The sequence below is a fragment of the Fundulus heteroclitus genome, unplaced genomic scaffold (assembly GCF_011125445.2).
Source record: "Fundulus heteroclitus isolate FHET01 unplaced genomic scaffold, MU-UCD_Fhet_4.1 scaffold_55, whole genome shotgun sequence".
NCBI classification, from domain to species: Eukaryota; Metazoa; Chordata; class Actinopteri; order Cyprinodontiformes; family Fundulidae; genus Fundulus; species Fundulus heteroclitus.
Genome location: NW_023396978.1, coordinates 1,361,538 through 1,383,643, shown reverse-complemented (window position 1 = coordinate 1,383,643; position 22,106 = coordinate 1,361,538). Strand labels below are relative to the sequence as shown.

Genomic DNA, 22,106 nt, shown 5'->3' with positions numbered 1-22,106 from the left:
TCATGCTCTGTAAATTTCTCATAAAGCTTTCAGTATTTTATATATGACATGTCGGATAGGTTCTGTTATATTTAGTGCACTAGTTTACTATTTCTCAACTTTGTAAGAGAACAGCCAGCAGGCTAAGCAAAATAACACATTTCTGAGCTTCCGTTTATCATCCAGTCCCTATAGTTTTTTTTTCGTTCCATTGTGGGAGGTATAATAAGTCAAATACTTTGTGCATTCCCCTCTACATCTGCTGGCAGTTCCTTTGCCCTCTATGAGAAAGGCAACCATTTTGTCATTACAGTTACCAGGTTCATTCAATAAGAATCTGTCATTTTTGTCAGCCATAATGCAGAATTGCTGAAATTAAATGGGTGTTCAATAGCTGATCCATTCTCTCTCTGACCAGGCAGCCAGCCCCTCCATCCACACTATGACTGTTACCTGTGGTGGGCAAAGTCCTAACTTTGGGCCTACCGTTAGGGGGGTTAAGCTCTCGGCCTATTTATTTATTTATCGAATCATTTAACTTTGTTAAAGCATTCTAGTTAGTTCAGTGTTGCTGTATTAGAAATTCATTGTGACCCTCTTTATGTGATTTACTTTGCAGTTTCTTTTTCTTTTTTGGTACTCTGAAACTTTTCTGTTTCACAACTGTTCAACAATTAATTAATTAAGTCTTTTTTTTCTAATACAGTACATCATAGTTAATTTTTGTACGGTGTATTTTTCAATATACCAGAACTACTCAGATTTCCTGGTGTATTACATGGTGTGCAATTATTTGATTGGACTAAAACTGGAAATGTTTAGTTTTAATCTGCTCTCTCTCTAAAATGAAATGAAGATATAAAGACAAAGCATCTGTGAAGACAGCAGTCCTAAATATACAGTATACAAAGGTATAGTTTGAATTGAATTACAAACCTAGTCTCGGATCAGATCTAAATCAAATCTGAGCAGAGCTTAAAAGTTAAAGTTCTTGCATTTTACAAAAAATTATGAAAACATTTTTTGTGTTTTTGTTGTGCAAAGCTGGTGTCCCTCAAAATACTTATCTGTATTTGCAGTAAGAGGTGGTTCTATGGAAATGCAAGTTTTAGAGTTTTATTTGTGGAAAAAAGAAAAAAAAAGAAGAAAACTAACATTTTCCTTTCACTGTGTAGTTGTGTACTTAATCTATTGTGTAAAACGTCATTAAATAGATTTAAGTTTGTGGGACAAAGGGGGAAAGATCCATAGTCAGAGGAGTGACTTTTAAGTCATTGTAATATAAAGTTATCCTGGGAGAAATCCAGTGCTCACTGAGAAATGTCCCATAAACTGCGATCTTCTAGATTGGCCTTTGCACCGACAGCCAAACACATGAGCCAGTACTGACACATATACTACAAGTCCGTGCTTGCCAACAGCTCTGAAAGGCTAAACAGGCGCTAAACTAAACACAAGGTAATCCCAGGTAGGTCCTTAATCCGCTGCAGACGGTTCGGCATTCCCTGCGGACGTTGCCAAAGTGGGTCATTAAGCACAATCAACGCCCCAATTTCGTTCCTGTGTGAGAGTGTGTGCGTACAGGAGCCGCGCGTCTGGCTGACCTGCTCCTCTTACGCCCCTGCTGGCTCTCCTTTCGGTGGGCTCCGGGATGCTTCATGGTGTTTGTGCCATCTAGGGTTTTTCGCTGCTCTATTGCAGCCTTTCCGACGCAGATACATTACATCGCTCTATCTGCGCGCTCTCCGGACGAGCAATTCGACTTTTAAACATTAAAAAAACAAACACTTTGTTGTTTCTGATTTACCGTTTCTTTTTGCAAGAAATCCCGTTTTTGTTCGGATAACTACTTTGGATATTCCAACCATTCCAAGGACGAGGACTCAAGTAGCGAGGAGCAGACGGGGGGGAAACCTGTTTGTGTAAATGTAGCGACTTTTCCGGCGAAGAATTACACAGATAACTGCAGCGAGTTGGTTATTTTTAAAGCAAAAATGCTCTGAAGCTCCATGTCGCAGCTTGGCTTCCGGCTAAAAAAGCGCAGGTTTAACGCAGTATCTGCTGGTGCGGGGAGGAATAAAACTCGTCTTGTGCGAGACAAGGAGCGATATGCGGCTCGGCGGGCGGCTGCTTTTGCGGTTCTCCTGGAATTAGACGAGGGATGGAAAGGGAGCGGCTATAAGGTTCAAATCTTGGAAGAGGAAAAAGAGTTCTTTGGGAAGCTGTGGATGGCACATAATGGACCACTATCTGTCGTTGCAGGTAGGAAATCACAACAACTGTCCATTACATCTACTCTGTTTCTTTTGTGCTTCATCTTTTGCATGCACACTGATCACGTAGAGCCAGTTTACATTTGTGCTGGAGTCTACATAAAGACGAGGTGGGGTGTTTATTGGATGAAGGGTGGCTCAGACTCTGGACAATTACAGCTTCGCACAGAAAGTAACCTGATCAGCGAAGAGCTGCATGGAGCTCTCAGCTGGACACAAAATGCACATCTAAACGACAAAGGTTGTGTTTAAAATAGGATAGTAGCGCCCATTAATTTTGGTTGTGAATTTCTTCTCTCAAAATGTTTATGATTCCCAAAGCCGCGTATTAAACTCAATTTAAGTTAGACGAATGGACTGCTGTGTGTGAGTAGGGCTGGGGGTGAGAGGGGGGTTTAATACGAAACTCCCTGCACATCCTAAGAAAAATATTGTCGCCCGTGCGTGCATGTGTGTGTGTGTGTGTGTGTGTGTGTGTGTGTGTGTGTGTGTGCCTGTGTGTGTGTGTGAGAGTGAGTGAGTGTACAATCGCAGCTATTTATATGCTTGTGTGTATGTTTGAGGTTAGGGGGCTCTATGGCCGCCATGAGCCAGTAACGCCATCACCTTCTGTAATCACCACCCTCTTGAGGATTACATGGCAGTCGCGGAGTCGCAGTATGAAAGCCGTGTCCGGAGGTGGAAAGCAGCCGGTCGAGCTGTGCATGTAGTTCAGAACCGTGGACAGCGCACACAAATCCAATTGCTGCAGGAGGCAGCGTTTCCACTCCCACAGTGTGCTTTTTGTCGACACTTGCATGGCTGTTTACCCCCTATCTGAATTGCCATCACATTTTAACCATACGCTTTTTCAAGCAAAATCACCACTCCTCACTTATGAGAATAGTGCAATGACTCAGTGGCAGTTACGTATATATATATAAATATATACGTGTATATATATATATATATATATATATATATATATATATATATATATATAAACAAGAGTGAGAAGAGGAGAAGCAGCTCATCTAAAAGTAACACTTTTTTTGTTCACTTCCAATCCAACACATTAATCTCATCTGGGTAGAGCTATAATAGTGATATGTATTAGTCAAGCTCAGCCACCCTAGGCTTTGACATAAAATTTATATGTATGTAAATATATAACATAATAACATAAAATGTTAGACTCATTGTCACTGAATATTTAAATTTATCTTCCACATTCTTTGTGTTTTCTCAGCTGCGTTACTGTGTCCCTATTTGGTGTTTTTAAGCTTTTGTTTTATCAGCATATTTTTCTGCTTTTTTAGTGACAAGCACCATTTGCCATCTTCCCCGAAGCTTTTTGTTGTTGTTGTTGCTAACCCTAAAAGGAAACGAGTTTCTGTGAAGATACTTTCACTTTACTCTCCTTTACTTTGCTCTCTTTTGTTCAGACCAAATTCTCAAACTAGATAGCTAAAGCTAGAAGACATGACTGTTTTACAGAACATAATGGCTTCAGCTATCCATCATCTGCATTAAAGTAAGCAGTCAGTTGCTTGTTTTGATATCATATGCAAAAAGTATATTTTACTGTTCGAGGCAATGTTATGTTAGAACTATAGTTGCAAATTGCTACTTCCCTTAAAGTTATTTTGAAAACTGTTTGCCAAAGAGGTTGTTTAATTAATGTTCAGAAGTTACAGTAAATGTAACAGAAATATGTGGATCTGCTTTGGCCCCATGTGGCTCTTGCAAAATATCTAAACGTGCAGCTACTAAAAGCCTCCCTACCTCTTGCATTCTATAGTAGCTGCTGAATGCTATGCAAATTCAAGAAAAAGTGGCTTAGCTATGCATCTGAAGGCTTTTCATAACATGTATAAAACTGAAACAGTTAAGAGTTCTGGTGACTCTTGAATCATCTTAGTATTTTAGATACCGAATGGCAAGATACCTGGTTAATGTGATGTAAAAGCTTCCCAGGTGGACATGACACAGCCATTTAAAGAGTTTCTTAATTACAGGTACATTAGTTTTTAAAGTTGCCATATATTCACAAGCATTCTGATCTATTCTAAAAACAATGCCGTTTTATAAATACTTTGACAACTGCTGAATGCTTAGCTGCTAACAGTGCCCATAGCAAACTGCAACTCTAAAAGTCAGAACCTACCATTAAAATTTCTGACTTTCTAGTTACTAAATAATATAAATAGTACATTCTATGCTGATTTAAACTTTTACGGTCAATTTGAAAACTCATCAAAGAGCTTCTTGATTATCTGAGTTTTTCTGAAGTTACGGTATATTAAGGAACATTTTTGGTAAATGCTATTCTATCTGCTAAATACCTGTCTATTTGCTGCATGTGGCTAGACAGCATGATGTCAAGAATTGATTACTTACACATCAGGATGTAATTATAAAAAAAAAATAGTATACATATGTAATATTCTTTAGGGTCTGTCAATTATGAAAGCATCCGAGTTTTAGGTATGAATTGCTATGCTACCTACTAATGGCTTTAATGGGACAACCTTATCTGAAGTATAGAAGGCAAGGTAAGACAAGGCAAATTTATTTGTATAGCACAATTCAGTACAGAGCCAATGCAAAGTGCTTTAAAGGTAGGTATTTATGAGTTACAGTACATTCAGAAACATTTAGTTTTATCTCAGAACTTGTTTGTACAAGATTCCTAAAATAACTGTTTTTTTATGTAATAATTTGATTGGATTCAGTTTAACACATTATCTCTATACATCCCTGCAAACATAAATCTTGTGCTAGCTGCTAAATGTAACGCCAGAGTGAAATGTTTAGGTTCATCATGTAAACATCGGAGAGCTTCTTAATTACAGGTATAGAGGTTAAACGTGAGCATATTCAAACATTATCATCAATGTTAAAGGCTGCTTGATTCATGCTGTACTATGCAATTAACTTCCTAACTAATTAAATGTTTTCCCTTATGCAACATGCTAATTCCACAAACTAGTTAGTAAAGGTGATATCAGCAAGAGTCAGCGAGAGAATCAGTTACACCTTTGGGAATTAGTTTGAAGAAATGGTATATATGTCAAAGCATTTCGAACTGGGAGTATCTGACTTTTCACTGGCAAAATTGTAAGGTAGATTTTGAAGGTTATGCTGGGTGCTAAAAAACCTATACTTAAAGGTTTGTTTTGATAAGTTACAATTTATGCACAGAATTTTGTATATATTTTGACTTCTATGGGCGTGAAATATAGGGTGTTAGAGGGAAAATGATGCCATGCTTGGTGCATTTATTTTCCATCCTACTTCTGTTGGACTATGATTGTGTTGGAAGATATATGAATAAATATTTTCACATTTCTTTGCATTAAAATGTCAATTTTTTGTTTGGTTATAAATAAAATGTCTTTGTACTTCCTGCTTTTCAGATTATCTCATGAATATTTTATATGTTATTAGTTTTACAAATAAGATGACTCAAATTAACCCTATATCAAGGAGTACCTCATATTTTAATTCAGATCTCACCTTTAATTTGTTTAGTTTCATAATACAAATCATAATCATGAACATGTATTTACTCTGCACATAACTAAAAAGGTTTAATTGAATTTGAATCCGTTCTAGTACATGTTCACTATTGGCAACGAAAAACAGCCAATTTGTGTTAAATTCAAATGTTTCTGTTTCAGCTGACAAAATACAGATCATTGTCCCCCTTAAAGTAGATAATCAGGTTGTTTTAGCCAGGGAGCAACATGAGCAAGACATTAATTAATTCTTCCTCTGTATTCATTGTTATTCACGCTGCTCACCACAAACAGTCACAACATTAGTGTCAGCTCTGCTCATCTGATATGGCGGTATCAGTGGCATTTATTGTCTCTCAAAGCTAGACGCCATGATGACGCTGGAGGGTTAATGCCTTCTGTTGAGGCTGCTCGCTGAAATTGATAGGCCTGCTTTGACAGATGAGATAACCTGCGATTGCAGGCGAATGCAATTTACGGGTGCGGCAGATGGATGCAGAGGACACTGGGAGAAGTAGGGCAGTTTTACCTCGGGGAGCAGCACAGAAGGTTCCCAATGAACGTTGGAAAGTTGTTGTATTGCAGTGGAAATGACAGAGGGACACATAGCAGAGAGATTTAGAGGAGGCTGTTTTGCTAAACTTTGAAGGAGATCAATTTGGGTTCAGTTCCCTCCCATCAGGAGTGGCACACAGAAGATACAATTGCAGTTTACAAATTAAGAGGGGTATGGTTTGGGATTTAGCCTTAGACCACAGAGAGATGCAAATCTTCACTCACCTTCCCTGGCAGAATGCTTTGAAAATGACTGCAAACACACAAATAAATCCAAATGAAAGGTTGCGAGGATCGGACTTGCCGCCAGTCGCCTACATTTGATGCAAAGAGAAATAATGGATTTGCAGTAAAGCTCATCTTGGAATAGAACACATCTGCTGAGCACTTTTGTAATGCTTCCCCATCTTCAAAATGTGTCCCTGAATTACAGGGACACATTTCCTGTTATATTATTGCCCCTCTTGTGTCCGAGTTGGTCTTTTGTTTGTGTTTGTGTCCTGCGACTGTGGGCCATCGGCAGAAGAGCAACATCTGTGCAGAATCAGCTGCCAGGGTGAAACCCTCAGATGCAATTTTTTTTTTATTTACCCCACTTTTATACTACTATGGTATGAATTTCTCTTTCTCACCACCATCCAGCTTATGAATATTTCACAGTGCCTTGCTGAAGTATTTATACAAGTGGGATCTATTTCACATTTTTCAGATCACAATCATAAGCTTTAATATTTATTTTGATTTTACGGAAAAACTGCTGCAAACAATAACAATTGTTATTGATTACATTCAAACAGTGTGGCGCCAGGATTTTGGGGCTAAGGGTCTTGCTCACCGACTGGCAGTCTGTGAGATTCAAACCCGTGAACTTGCGGCCTCTACAATAAGCAAGTACTCTGCTCTAACCACTAGGCCACTCCTCTCACTGGCCCTGTTCTTCAGCAGGGACAGTGAAGCTATTCAATGTGAGTTGAGGAGTGGATCAATGGAAATACAGGGCAATCTGGGAAGAAAACCTGTTACCAGCTGCAAAAGACTGGTACGGAGGGTAATGTAACATTATCATAACATTAAACATACAGCAATGGAGTAATTTAGATCAAAGCAGAATGTATTTGATATATGGAATACAAGTACGTTCAGAGTCAAAACGGACACCCAGGTTCCTAATTTATTTGTATGGGTTAAAAGTCTGGGTTTATAACTTCTGTTATGTCCTGGTTGAGCTGGATGATTGAGGTCATCCAGATCTTTATATCTAAGATGCAGTTAAAAAGTGCTTGAATTGGCTGGACACAACTGAGGTCTTTTAAGGACCAACACCCACTATATTAGGAAGGAAAATTAAATGAATCGGAATGATTTCCTCAATGCTTTGAAGACAATGCTCTGGAATTGAAATACTTGTTTTGCACATTTCTGTTGTACATTTATTTTAATTTAATAAAAAGAAAATGTGAAAAAATACCATCCCTGCAGGCCCAATGTAACATGACTCTCGTCAGATGGATGTAGTTCCGCTGAGCTCCACACGGCTCCAAACATCCATCTGGAATCGCTGCCACTGGAAGGATCGCTGGGTGGGATTTTCATACATGTGGCGTATCAGGAGTGACTTTTTGGATTCAGACAGCAATGGTGACTCGCAGCGAGGACGCAAGCGGTAACATTGATGCTGCTATTCCATCAGTGTTGTCCAATCTACTGAATATTAATTCTTGAAAATAACATCAGAGAACGAGTTTAAAGGCTTTTGTTAGTGGAAACAATGTTTACGCCCTTCTTCCCACCGGGTTTGCCAAGAGCTTGTAAAGTCAGTAAAGATGACGGACAAGTGGTTTATCCAGTCATATGCAAGGATTTTTTTGATAAGGCCCCTCTTTCTGAAATACATCTCCAATGAAACAATCCCAGATGGATGTGTGGAACAGTATGGAGCTCGGTGGAAGGAAATCCATTTGGCGAGAGTCAGGTTAGGCCAAATGCTGTTGACATTAAACTGGTTTAAGTCTTTGTGAAGTTATGTAAATTTACCAGCATTATTACTAATTATCCAACGTTCCACAGAAACAATGAAGCATCAAAAACAAAATCAGAAATTGAAAACAAGAATAAAAAAATGTTTAAGAACTTTAGATACTAAACCTGCATTAATAGTTCTGTAATTTTATTATTGTGTTACATTTTCTGTACAGCTTCAATACAATTATTTTAAACATCAAGGGCCTTACGCGCATCACTGTTGCATGCTAATACCGGAACATTGATTAGGGCTTTACAATAAAGAATGACCATCAGCCTGAATTTGTCTTAATTAGGGCACAATTGTGGAACTAACAGTGCCTCATGAAAGTATTCACACCCATTTAAAATTCTTACTTTGGAATATTCTGTCATACATAAACACAAAATGGAACATATTTGACAAGTATTTGTTGCATTCCAGCCTACATTACACTGCATGGAAATATGTTGCCTTCAGAAGTCACCCCATTGATAAATAAAGTCCACCTGTATTTGACTTAACCTAAGTTTAAACATGCTTGTTTTATGAAGGACTCAAAGATTTGTTTGTACATTAGCAAACAAACCACATTGTGAAGACAGTGGACAATCACCTGACGATGCACCCGGAATTGAAAGCATAGCATCAATCTGAAAAGCAGCAAGAGGTCTATGGTAACTCTGCAGATGCTGCAGTGACCCATGGCTCAGGTTGGAGAAACTGTTGAACTTAAAGTCCAGCATTCATAAGTGTGGTATTTAAGGAAGAGGGGCAAGAAAAAAGGTAAAGTTTAGGAGAACGCCACGAGAAAACCCATTTCAATGTCAACCACAAGTCGTGTATGGGGATGCAGCAAATGTGTGGAAGTAAGTTCTGGTCAGATGAGTTCAAGAATGATCTTTTTGGTCCTCTGGTATAAACCCTGTGTGGCTTAAACCTAACACTATACGTCAGCCTGAACATATCATCCCCTACAATGAAATATGGTGGTGGAAGCATCATGCTCTGGGGAGGCTGTTCTTTAACACGGACACAGAAGATGTTTAGCTTTCTCCTAGAGCTGAGCAAAGCTGGTAGAGACATACACTCAAAAGACTTGAAGCTGTAATTGCAGCCAAATGTGCCTTTACAATGTTACTAGTGAGAGGATATGAATACAAATGCATGATATACTTTTCACCTTTATATTTGTAAAACAGTGTTGATAATCATGTTTTTATTCTACAGTTATGCACATCATTGTATTGGTATATCACATAAAAGTTAAATCCTGTGAAGTTGTTGCGGAAAAATCAAGGGTTAATTAAACTTTTGCAAAGCTCTGTATGATGTCCTCAATATTCATTGAGGACATCATTGTAAAAAAAAAATTTGTTTTGTATTTTTACCAGAGTACATTTTGTTCCAGTTGTTCATGCCTTGCTTGCATTTTTACCATTATATATTTCCACAGTAGTGTGTTTCTATTGTTTGAAAAAAATGACATGAAAAGTAATCCAGGTGAGAGGTGGATGAGCACTTTTAGTAAACAGTTCATGCTGTTCACCATTTTAAGGAATTTCTGAGTGTTTTACTTCAACAAAAAAGTCCCATCAACATATTCAGAAACTAAAGAAATAAAAAGAACGTCAAGTGTGGAGGTTTTGAAATAGATGATCTGAACTCAGTTTTCAGAAGAAAAAAAGACTGCAGCTTTTTTTCTTCTTTTATTTATTTCTTTTGTTTCACCAGCTGCCTCCAAAGACTCGAGTGTGGGATCTGGAGCTTCCTACTAGCTGAAATTGAAAGCAGCAACCCTGAAGCCTTTTCAGAGTCAATACCATCTATAGCTTTGCTTTCATGTGGTTTAAGTCATATCCCAGTGGTGTTAGTATAGGAAGGCTGTGTGGAAATGTAAAGCAAATTTAATTTTACTGCAACAAGGAGTCAATATGACACGCTATCTATTTGGGTTAACTTATTTGGCTCTTTATTTATTTAAGAAGCTTTAATAATTTTGTTAACAGAGGTGAAATTATCTTGTGGTGTGTGACCAACCAACCAACCAAACAATCAATCAATCAATCAATCAATCAATCAATCAATCAATCAATCAATCAATCAATCAATCAATCAATCAATCAATCAATCAATCGGATGAGAGCGCTTTTTATAACATAATTTTTAAGGAAAAAGTGCTTTTACAGAAGTTAAACACAGAGGATTAATCATTCAAGCAACAACGATACCAACAAATACTGAACTTATTAACTTATATAATTTTTGGACAACCAATATATTATGACTAAAAAAAAACATAGAACCAAGGAAATAAAACTGCAACCTTATAAAAAAGAAACACCAGGGAAAATTTTGAGCAATAAAAAAAATTGAAAAACAAAGATCTACATAAAACCATATTTACTGGATAAAATTCCACGTATTGCTTACTGAGCTACTAGTTAACCATATAGGACCACAATAATATTCAGTCATCCCGTATTTCTTCATATTCTCCTGCCAAGCAAGCAGACTTGATTGGAATCTTTTAAAATGGTTTTGATCAATAGTTCTCTGTGCTTTCCGAAGATCTTTCAACATTCTTTTATGGAGTTGGCTGTTTTTTTGATGTTTATTCAGTCAAGTTCTTATATTAGCTCTTGCCATGGCCGATACTGCTGCTTTATTTGACTCTAATACAGTAAAATGTGTTCACTCCATTTAATATTTACTTTTTAATTAAAAAATAGGTATGCATTGATGTTTAATCTTGATTTTATAATGAGCAATTCATTTAAAGGTAAACTTAGAAATGTGCTTGTAAACCAAGGAAAATGTTGGGAAACGTATCCCCTAATAGTTAGTCTCTGAGATAACTTCAATGAGATATTTTATTGTATTCATCTACTGGTCTCTGACATCAGCCAGAGAAAAGTTTGCCCCACTCCTCGCTTTTAGCTGTAAGGTGCTTTGTGATGTGCAGCCAGTTTCAAGTCGCCTCACAGCTGCTCAGTCAGATCAAGCTCTGGGCTTTAACTTACCCATTGCAGAACTTGATTTCATAGTCTTTGAACTCTCCTTAGCGGAGTCACCTTTATTATTCAGGTCATCGTGATGTTGCAGCTTCAGTTCTCACACTTTGGTCATGCATCCTCTGATAGAGGGTCGGATCCATCATGGACTCTTCGATAGTGAGCCGGTGGGGTAAAGGATCAGCAAACTATGACACTTCCACCCGTTTCACATTATTCCACAGGTTGTGGCCTTTGTCTATGTTTTATAGAAGGCTTCAGTTTGGCCTTTATGTCTATACTTTGTAAGCAAAGTTTTCCTCTTGGCACACCTTCCATAAAAGTCAAAACATTTACAATTTACATCCAATTTCACAGAATTTCACATCAAAAACATCTCAACCTTTTCTGTTTTTTAAAGACTTCTTTTAGCATCTTGCTGTCTGCTTTCAGGGTGAACTTGCTTGGATGACCAGCACTGTGAATTTTCAAAGTTGCTTTAAATGACCTCCACGTGTAGACCATTTGCCATTCAGAGATGTATTTCAAATTCTCTTTAGATTTCTTCAGATCATTTACCAGACTCACAAGCTGCTACTGTCTTCTTTGTAAAGGCTTTAAACAACTCTTTTGAACTCCCCATGATGTCCATTTTCACTTCAACAATCAGGAGCCCAGCATACTAAGTGTCTGAGGTTAAAAGAGGGCAAACCTTTTGCAAAATAGAGTAGCAATATTTTATTTATGTGAACCTGATGTGATATGCCTGTTTATAATTTTAGCTATTTCAGTGCAGAACAAAATTAGAATTGTCCTAATTTGGTTATCACTGGATTTAACTTTTTTTATTTTATTTTTCAGGTGTTAAAATATATTTTATTTATTTTTTTATTGTTTATGTATATCACTTGAAACTGAGCATTGTTAAAGTTGTAACTATTGAAATTTCTAAATATTATAGGAAAAACGCAGATTGTCATAAGGTGTCCCAATTTTTTCAAAGAGCTATATACTAAGATAAACTTGTAATTTATGTCTCAGCAAACAGAGAATAAGGTGCAGATAGACTTCAAATATTACCCTAACGTACTGTTTGGGTGCACCTGCCTGTGTTTTATTGAGGCGGCCTAGCTGCTAAACTGGCCGGACTGTGACGTGTTTGCAGCTTAAACCATCGCAGCAGGAAGCTTTTCACTCCGGGCTGAATCAAAGAGAGCTGCAGATTTTAGAGGACCGAGTTGTGAAACAAGTCGGAACACCGCTTGGCCACAGCTCATTGATCAGCGCAACTGTGGGGACACAGACAGGAGAGGATGTGAAACATGAGAGCATTTAGCCGTCTTCTGCTGGAACCAGCATGTCTGGGGCTCAAACTCTTGTTACCATCACAGCTAAGCACTTTAAATACATTAAGGGGGAAAACAACACCACATGGTCAGGTTACAGAGGACTAAGTTCCCCTTTTTGGTTTCATACTCTTTATTCTATTTAATTTCCTACTTTAGCCAAGCCGGCTCTGTTTCACTGTGACCCCTTTCTTCCCTCCCACATGACTGCTTTGCTGTTGTTGCTGCTGCACTTTTGAGCACAGTGGCGCAGTTAATGGCAGGTTCATTTATCTAAGTCAGCAGTTACAGCCCACTCCAGCTGGATTTCAACTGACTTTTAGATTTTAAAAGCCTGCAAGCTGCTTGGATTGAAGGTCCAGGCTGAACACAGACTCTGAGGAAAATCTGACGTTATGTTTGCATTGAGAATTTACCTTGTTCCCTGCTGTTTTAATGTTTATGAAGACTATCAAGCAGGGGGTGGGTTCAAACTTTTCCCAGTTGACTGAGGCCTGGCTTGCTGTCAGCAAACTCGAGGTGTAATGTACCGCTGCCTGCTACAATAATTTACAACTCACAGGCTTCATGGATCACAGCCTTGGAGGAGAAAGGTGGCAGAAATGTCTGCCAATGTAGGAGCTAGTGAGGGGCGATTAGCTAAAACTGTTTTTGACAGAAAGTGTTCTGCTAAAGCAGCTGCTTTTCTCCACCCATCTGTCTCTTTTTCCTTACTTAGTTTCTAAGTTTAACTTATTTTCCTTACCACGCTTAGGCGTGGAATACCTTGGAATACCTTAGTTCTGCGTATTATCAATCTGCGACTGCTCCCATTGAATATGTTTGGGGAAAGGGGGGACATTTAGCAGAACTTTCCGAGCTGATTGGGCAAAGCGACACTGAGTGCCCGCCTATCAGAGGTCGGTTTTAGCCAATCACAGTATCACATGAAAATGTTGTAAGCAGCAGGTGCCATGAGTAACGACAACTGGCTATGTTGGCCAAGGCCCTTTTTGCTGTGCATCTTTCAAAGAAGAAATTACGGATTCTGACAAAACAGCAGCTATGCAATCGTCCTCCTGCGCTGCCATGTTTATTTTTGTTCAGCTGTGGGCTTGGCAAACCATAACACTGCAATGTTATTGGCCTGAACAGTTTTTGGTTCAGGCCCAAACAGATGAAACGGGAGCAGGATAAGATGATTCCTGTCTGTTTGTAAACACACAGATACCACGAGAATTCAGCTTGCAGGCAAGGCTATTAAAAAAGTTATTCTAACAATAGTTTTCTTTTTTGGTGAAAGAAATTGGAAAAGTGTTGTGTAAATAGATTCCAAGTCTGTTGTTTCATTTCAGCATAAATCCAGTTGTTTTGTCAAGGCTTCAGTGCAGCTCTTTCTTCTGTGGAAGAAGGCGCTCTGGTCAATTGTGACTAAAACAGGATATTTTGACTTTTGATTTTTAAATATATGTGTGAAAAAAAACTAAAACTGACCAACCCTCTTAAAACATCAACCCCCCCCCCCCCCCCCCCCCCCCCCCCATTGCAAAGCATGGTAGTAGAAGGATCATGCTGGGAGATGCTTTTCTTTAGCAGATACAGGAAAACTGGTCAGAGTTGATGAGAATGTGGAAAAGATTTTCCTGGTAAATACAGGGCAATATAGGAAGAAAACATTAGTAAAAGCTGCAAACGATTTGCAACTGGGCCAGAGGATTTTCTTCCAACATGTCTCTACACATACAGCCATATTTATAATGCAATGGTTTAGATAAAAGCATATTCTAAATCTGGACCTAGATAAATGAGAAAAATGATAATTCAAAGATGCTCCATATCAAACCTGACCAAGGTTGAGCTAGTTTGCAAAGAAGAATGGGCAAAGAAATTCAGGCTCTAGATGTGTAAAGCTGGTAGAGACATTATGTTTCTGCTGTAATTATAATGAATGCTGATTGTTCAAAGTACTGTCTCAAGGGGATTGAGTAGAAGGTAATTCAATATATTGCTCATAAAATATTTAGTGCTTTCAAATGTAGCCTTCAGAAATAAATAATGCTGTCTAATTCCTTTCAAAAACTAGGAGATTTAAAAGTCTTCAACAATGAGGGACCATTCGGTTCACAGTTCTTGAGTCCAAAAGGACTTTAGAGCTTAGTTTTTCCTTTCTAATCATATTCCATTTGGATATTTACAAGAAGATTAAAGCTGCAGTAGAGAATGCTGAGAAAACCGTGAACTTAGCCTGAAAATTTGAACAAGCTCATTTTACAGTTCCCTCCCTTTGCTCTCTTCTGCGCTACAGCCATCTCTCTACAGCTTCTCCCCCAACGCAGAACCTGCTGTGCTGCTCCAAAGTTTCCCCCGTTTTATTTCAGGCTAGGTCTAGGTCTTTCTTTTTATCTTGTTTTTCCTCATCTGTCTTTTTTGTTTTAGATGTCTTTCTTTCCTTGAGCAGGTGCCACTCGACAAATTGGCAGTTTTCCTGTAACGTTAGGTGGTTTCTACAATCCTGAGCTTGAATGATGGTATGTGCTGTGCGGGGGTAGGGTTGTGAGCAGCGTTTACACCAGTGTGATTGACACTGCTAAGACAGTCCTCCTGATTCTTATTTGTTGTTTCTGACTGGGAGTGGTGTATTTTTGCAAATGGAGTAGGATCACAGGGAGGAGCCAGAGGAGCTTGATATTTTACTGCCAGGACATAGTGACAGTTTTAACAAATATGTAAAAACAATATTTTTTTTATAAAAGTTCCCAATGAAGCTTTAACTGGAAAAGAGAATCCCTCTTTGGATGAAAGAAAAAGCAGCAATTGTTCAGGGAAAGGTTTTCTCCAAGCAATTGAGGACAAGTGTTTTGGGCATGTATAAAACCTTAGTAGGGAGTTTGGCATTGCTTATTATTTGGCACTTTGGGTTATTCAAAAAACATCTGTGCAATTATTACTCCATTAGTTAGGATCTGTACCTGAAGATTAATTAAAGGTAATTTCCCTGATAGAAAGTGAGATTGTTCATTCAGCTTCTGAAAGTTTTGTGTAAGTTTTGGAGCTTTGGGGGTCAACGTTGAAGTAAGTTGTTTTTTTATTGTGTTCATTTGTTTAGTCTTTCAATATGCCTGAATAATAGATTTTAGTTGGTGATATTCAAAGGAATAGTTTTATCAATTCTATATGAGGCTTCTAAAACATTAAGGGCTATGAAATATTTTCTATCAAATGTCCTTTAAGTGACTGATTTATTTATCATTTCCTTTTGAATCCCATGTGAAATGTAGAGCCCTCTTTTTTGCAGGATGTCTGGGTTGTTCCAAATGACCGTTTGTCTGTATGGGAGAATTTAAGACCTATTCATCATATTCCCACCTGGCTGTCAGAGATTAACAGATATTGATGTTTCTAAAACAGCTTTGCTGTTATATTGAGCAGATAAATGGAATATCTGAGATACAGATTTCTTTACATAGCGTTTGATTAATTTCTATCAATAAATTTTATGATTGTTTTTTTCCATACCCATTATAAAATATACCACAATCTATGTGCTAGGTTTTATTTATAAACGTTTGGAAGTTCCAAACCCTCCTAAACCTCTAGGCTTTTCTAACGTTTTTAAACTTGTGCATTGTGGTTTAGATATCATAAACATGTTAATATCACAGACACTTTATTTCAGGGAGGACGATCCTTTTAATTGCAGACACTCTTCTCATAATTGAGAAAGGGAGAGTTATCCACCACATAAGGTCATCTTCTAGTAATTTGAATAATGGAATATTATTTAATTTTGTCAAATCATACAGCCTTTTGGAAATATTGATGCACAGGTGCATGATGTTTCCAGTCTGCAAAGAAATGGAAGGAGAGAGATTAAAACTGGAGGAGATAGGAAGGGCCTTAGATTTCTTCTAATTGAAATTGTTGGGAAATTATTTATTATCACTCTATAGTGTTTTGATGCAAAAAGTAAGAATCACTGTCATCAGTTTGTGGGACTAAAATTACGCTGGTCACTGAGCACAACATGGAGCAAATCCTAATCATGTCCTGTCTTGGCTGGAACTGGCATGCAGCCAACCTGGGTCAGACATTATTCCCATATGGCAAAAATCACAGCTTTGGAGGCAAATGGAACATATAAAAAAACAGGAACTTGGTAAAATATGAACCTCAAGTGTCTTCTGTCCAACTGGAGTCAGTTGCATCCCATTATGGAAATATATGTTGACAAAAAATACAATACCCATATTAAAAATATAACACATTAAACTTCATCACCTCTTTAAACATCATTCCACGAGCAAAATGGGGCCAGGCAATATTTTCTAGAATTGTAAATGTCCACATACAATTGGTAAGAGGTCATGAAAGTTCACTATTTCAAAAGTTAAAATGCTTTTAACACAATGTTGCTGAGAAAGGCTGCCAGAAAGTATCTTGTACAGCATTATTGTAGAAGGTAATAATAGAAAACAACAGAGGTAGCTGTTTTGATATGCATGACTCATCACATGTTTGATTTCCTGTTATCTGCCCAGAGTTGAACGTGTAGCCTTGTCATTTGCCTTGAGCAGCTGCTTAGTTTGAAGCTAATCATATTGCTCAGATCAGTGGCTGGCCTCTATCAGTATAGAGGCTCGCTTAATCTTAATGTTGTCTTGTTTGCTGCACAGTACACCATGGTGGAGTAGCTCCTGCTTGATTTGTTTGCTTCCTGTGGGGCCTTCTCTGGAGGACACTTCGATATCATTTAGATTAATCCGCTGCTGTCTGTTTCCACCTTTGGGTTGCAGTAAACATGGGAGGCAATTAAATGGTGTTAGAGTTAATATGAAGGAAACACCTGATTCCCCCCTACCCCCCTCAGTGCAGTCATTTGCATTTTCACTTACACCCTTTAGATGTCCTCCATTTATAGGGCTTTTCACAACTCCCTTCATCTCTCTTCCACACACTTTTAGTAAGAGGGGAAAAAAGCGGCTTGGTGAAGTTATCGGAGAACATGACAAAAGCATCATCTTCCTCTCTCGTGTGCAGCGGGGCCTCCAAGGTTAGCTGAGAAAACAGATCTAAAACGAAGAGGTGCTCACGCCGCCGAGGAGCGATAACATTCAGGCTCTACGGGGATGTTGCCACTGTGAAGATGCTATAATTTAGAGAACAGCTTATCTTTCTGTGCAAAAATAAAAAGTATTCAGGGGTGGTAAAAAAAACAAACAGGGCTGCTGCGATCATGCAAAGACGAGGGAAATCACTGGTCTATGATAAAAGGTTCTGCAGTCAGACAGGGAGCAGTCACACTTATTCATGGCAAGAGAGAACCTGACCAGAAGTGGGCTTGAAAGGTCAATTGCTCATGCATCCCGTGGACCGGTCTTCGGCTTCTGCAGAGGTGGCTTCTGCACAGAATCAAAGCAAAAGACAAGAAACTTGATATTTTGCTTATAAAGCTGCTGGAGGAAGCTATCCTCCACCGAGTTCGATTTTCTCCTTTAGAAATGCACTTCTACATGTTCCTTACTGTGTCCTTGAGCACTGAAGGTACAGACCTGTGAAGCTCCTTTTTATTGAAACTCTCTGGAGGTAAAAGCCCATTTTGTGCAGCAGCAGCAGCAACAGCATCATCAACAACAAAAAAAAATTCCCAAAGTCACAGCTTTCAAAGATTCATTATAACTCAAGATCCCAATTTCAAAGTTGTCCGTGCGCTTTTATAAATTGCTGTCATTAGGCAGAAAACGTCCCCATTCTGCCTTAAAGTTGGAGTTCCTTCATAGCGACAACTTTGATGAATTGATAGCTGCTCTTTTAATCTCACTGTGCTCCTCTCGGGTCCTCCCAGATGATTACTCCGTTGATGGGATTCACTGCTAAGTGTTGTCCTTGTCTGACTGCAAAGGTTCACATCTGCTAAAGTACAATCTTCATATACCTTTTCTCAGTGATGCTTTTTAATGCTGAAATTTGTTTTTTCCTTTGGTTCAGTTTGGATTAAACTTAAATGACTTGATTTTGTGCTTTTTTTCTGTTGCATGAGTTTTATTTATGGGTGCAAGACTTGTAACACACCTACCTTCAGCTAGTGTTTCTCAGAAGAAATCCAATAAATTTCCACATTTTGAAGGATTTTGTCTTCATAGTTCAGATTTTATGAAATTTAAATTCAGTTTATGATACGTTATAGTTGTAGCCAGGCTCTAAATGAGTGTAAAATAATGATAGAATATTATGTTTTACTTGAGTTTTGGACCATAAACATGTTAGTAAATTGCTCAAAAGATTTTATTTAATTTTCTCATTTATGTATCATCCCATTTTCCTTCTACCTTTGTTCATGCAATGTTCCTCTTGAAAAAGGGATTTGACTTATTTCTTTTTATAGTTGCAGTTTTATCGATTACATCCTTGAATGGGATAAACCCATAATCCAAACATTTGCTGTAAATTTGCATTGCATGTTTGCACTTGATACTAAAAATAGAAAGGCTATTAACATAAATGTGATGTATGAACCCTAGAAAAAGAAAGCGTTAGTATTTCCTAATCTCAGTTTTGAACCCCAAGTCGTGTGTCACATCTTGTTCTCAGGACTTGTTCTGACTGCAAATTTACAAAATGCATGAATCCTCACATTGATTTCAGTTTTTGACCTTCCTTCATCACTTGATTGAAAAGATCAACAGGGTTGCAGCTAATATCATTACAGGAACCAAGCGAGACCACATGTCATGATCATAGTTTAGTCGCATTAGTCAGCCTCTGATTTGTCTGTTTTGCTAACCCTTTTTCCTAATAAATCGACCTGCCCCTCCCTCCCATTCTAGAAACAACTTAAATACATCAGCCTTCAACTTCAACATTACATGCGACTTTATCAGGCTATATCATGGTAGATGTAAAGTAAGGAAAATCTGAGGGGTGTGAAAACTTTTGCAAGTTTTACAATCACCGGTTTGCACAAATGTGCCAAACACGGCTGCTTGAAAGCATGTCGCTGACGGGACTTGACTTTAAACTCAAACTGACTGCACTTCAGGCAGCCGATCTTACAGCAATAAAATTCCCCTCCAAAGAAGTTAAAATGAAGAATTTCTAGCTGTCACTTTCTGTCTAGCCACAGAGCTGTCCAGAGCTTGTAAAAAAAGCTCAGTTTGCTTTTAAACAGGGTTACATTTGATCAATCCGAGCTCACACTGACTGCAGCTGAAACCTGTCTTCCAGTATTTACTCTCCCTCGCTTAGTCTCCCTGATTGGAGATCTGCTTTGTCACTTTAATCAGCATGCAGCGAACGGTGTCAGTCAGGCTCTCCAAACACACACCCACAGCTGTGGGAGGAGTTTTTCAACGCAAGCCTCAGATCTGTGCAGACAACCAGCAGTCACAGGGTGCTATTGAATGCAGGAAAACGCATGACGCAGTTGAGACTTGTAACTCACGAGGAGATAAAAAAAAAACAGAAAATCAATGTTCTCCTTGGTGTTTTGCACAGTGGGAGCACACAAGTAGTAGAGCCAGGCTGACTGACATTTAAAGAGTCTGCTTAATAGGGATCTGTTTAATCAGGGAGGATGGAATTTACTTTGAGAAAAGCAGTCATCCTGATTCAGAAAGCAGACCTGTAAAAACGAAGGATTTCACATTAATAAAATATGCCTTGAGCAATATTAAAAACATTGTGGGATGTGTATTAATTGTAGCATTTTTATATGGACATTTTAAATGTAATTTGGGGGCCTCTTTTCAGCCAAGACTTGATCAAAAGATTTTAGTCATTGAGTGTCAGTCACTCCATGAAGTTTCCCACAATACATCCATGATGTGTATGGTTTCTAAGAGTGACTCTCCTTCAAATCACAGCTATATTATGTTAGGATATACATATTAAGACATCGTACGGGATTAAATCTGACTAAGCTTTCCCTGTCTCAGGTCAGTCAGGACCACCAATATTAGAATTCCAGAAAAAAAAGTTACTTTTAAAACTGTATTTAAGATTCTTCAAATTAAGATATTTACAGTACATACATTTTGTTTGTATTTGTTCAAGTTGCCAATTTAAATTACATGACTTGAGTAAGGCGTTTGAGGTCTCCTTCCACATGCTTCTCACAGTAGTTTGGTGGATTTTTATTTCATTCCTCTTGACAGAACCTATGCATCCAACTCTGGTTTGTAGGCCTGGACCTTTCAAGCTCAGCAAACACAATTTAAGGCAACTTAAGGCACTACTAATCAATGATTAGTGCCATTCTTCATTTGGAAGACCAGTTTGTGTCCAAGCTTTAACTTACTGGCACATGTCTTGAGATGTTGCTTTGAAAGGTTCAAATAAAGTCCGTATTTTAACTCAGATGTAGTGAGTCAATCTATGAGAAGCTTACAAGATTGTATTCATTTTAGCATATGTAAACGTCTGACTTTAAAGGAAGTAATACAAAATTAAAACAAAACAAAAACAAACGTATTTCTTCATCCATAGTTTTTTTTGTTTTTTTTTTTACAATGTACATTTTCAGTGTACAGTTCAGGTTAAGCTTTAAGGCCTTTTTAGTGTAGTAACTTTGGTTGCAAAACTGTGCAGAGACTGTCTACATCCCATACTATGTGAAACTGGAAACAAAGAAAAGATTAGTAAAAGGGTCTCATTCCACAGGTTAAGCACATTAGATGACCTTTCATACTCCGGGCTCCGTTCCTCTGCCAAAAGCCTTGGAAACTTGTTACATCACATAGCAAGATATTAAAGATTGGGTTGCTTTTAAAGGGAATTGAAAATGGATCTTAAGTGGGTTAGTGTATTTGTCACTTTAAAGATTGCCTTTTGTCTTTTCAGATCTGTTTAGTTATACTTCTCTGATAAATATTGAGAGTGTGTGTGTCCGTGGTTTGAAATGTCAGTACTTATGCGCACACACGCACATATTTGAGCTCTGTGCCGTTGCAGGTCATACCCTTTTTTTTTTTCCTTTTCTGCTTTTATGAAAATGGGAGAAAGTGATCTAACCTTTACCAGCCTCACTTAAAACACATAATTTGCTGTTTGCCAGCCAAAGACCAATTTCAGTCCATTCACTTCTTTCCATTTCTATTAACACCACTAATTCCCATTAATGCAGGTAATCAAGCTTCTTCTGTGCCCGAGGAAACTCATTTGACTTCTAATCATAGTCTTACTCCTCATTTGATACAGCAGGAGATCTTTTCTTTCTCTCACTGTGAGAAAATCTCCATTCTTTTAAAGAACATTATCTCTGTTATTACGTGAACACATTAGTGCTTTGAATTTTCCTCTCTGTGACAATGTTTACACAGTTCACACAAATTTGGAAGGAATGCGACTGCAAATAGAACATCTCTTAACTGATGGTTTCACATTTATGTAAAGCAAAATGTCTGGGAGGTAAATGAGATGTCACCAGCGTGGGGTACAGATTCATTATACAGTGGATACCAATTTCCTTCCCTAACTAAGAACTG

At 38.1% G+C, this 22,106-nt stretch overlaps 1 protein-coding gene across 2 annotated transcripts in view; it reads left to right on the top strand.

Moving 5' to 3' along the window:
* The first annotated feature begins 1,493 nt into the window (after window positions 1–1,493).
* Window positions 1,494–22,106, top strand: part of LOC105925643 (leucine-rich repeat and fibronectin type-III domain-containing protein 2) — a 190,251-nt gene continuing 169,638 nt past the window's right edge. For both annotated transcript variants that reach the window (XM_021315937.2, XM_012861603.3), the window contains exon 1: window positions 1,494–2,241. The gene's annotated coding sequence lies outside the window, so the exon portion shown is untranslated. The remainder of the gene's footprint in view (window positions 2,242–22,106) is intronic.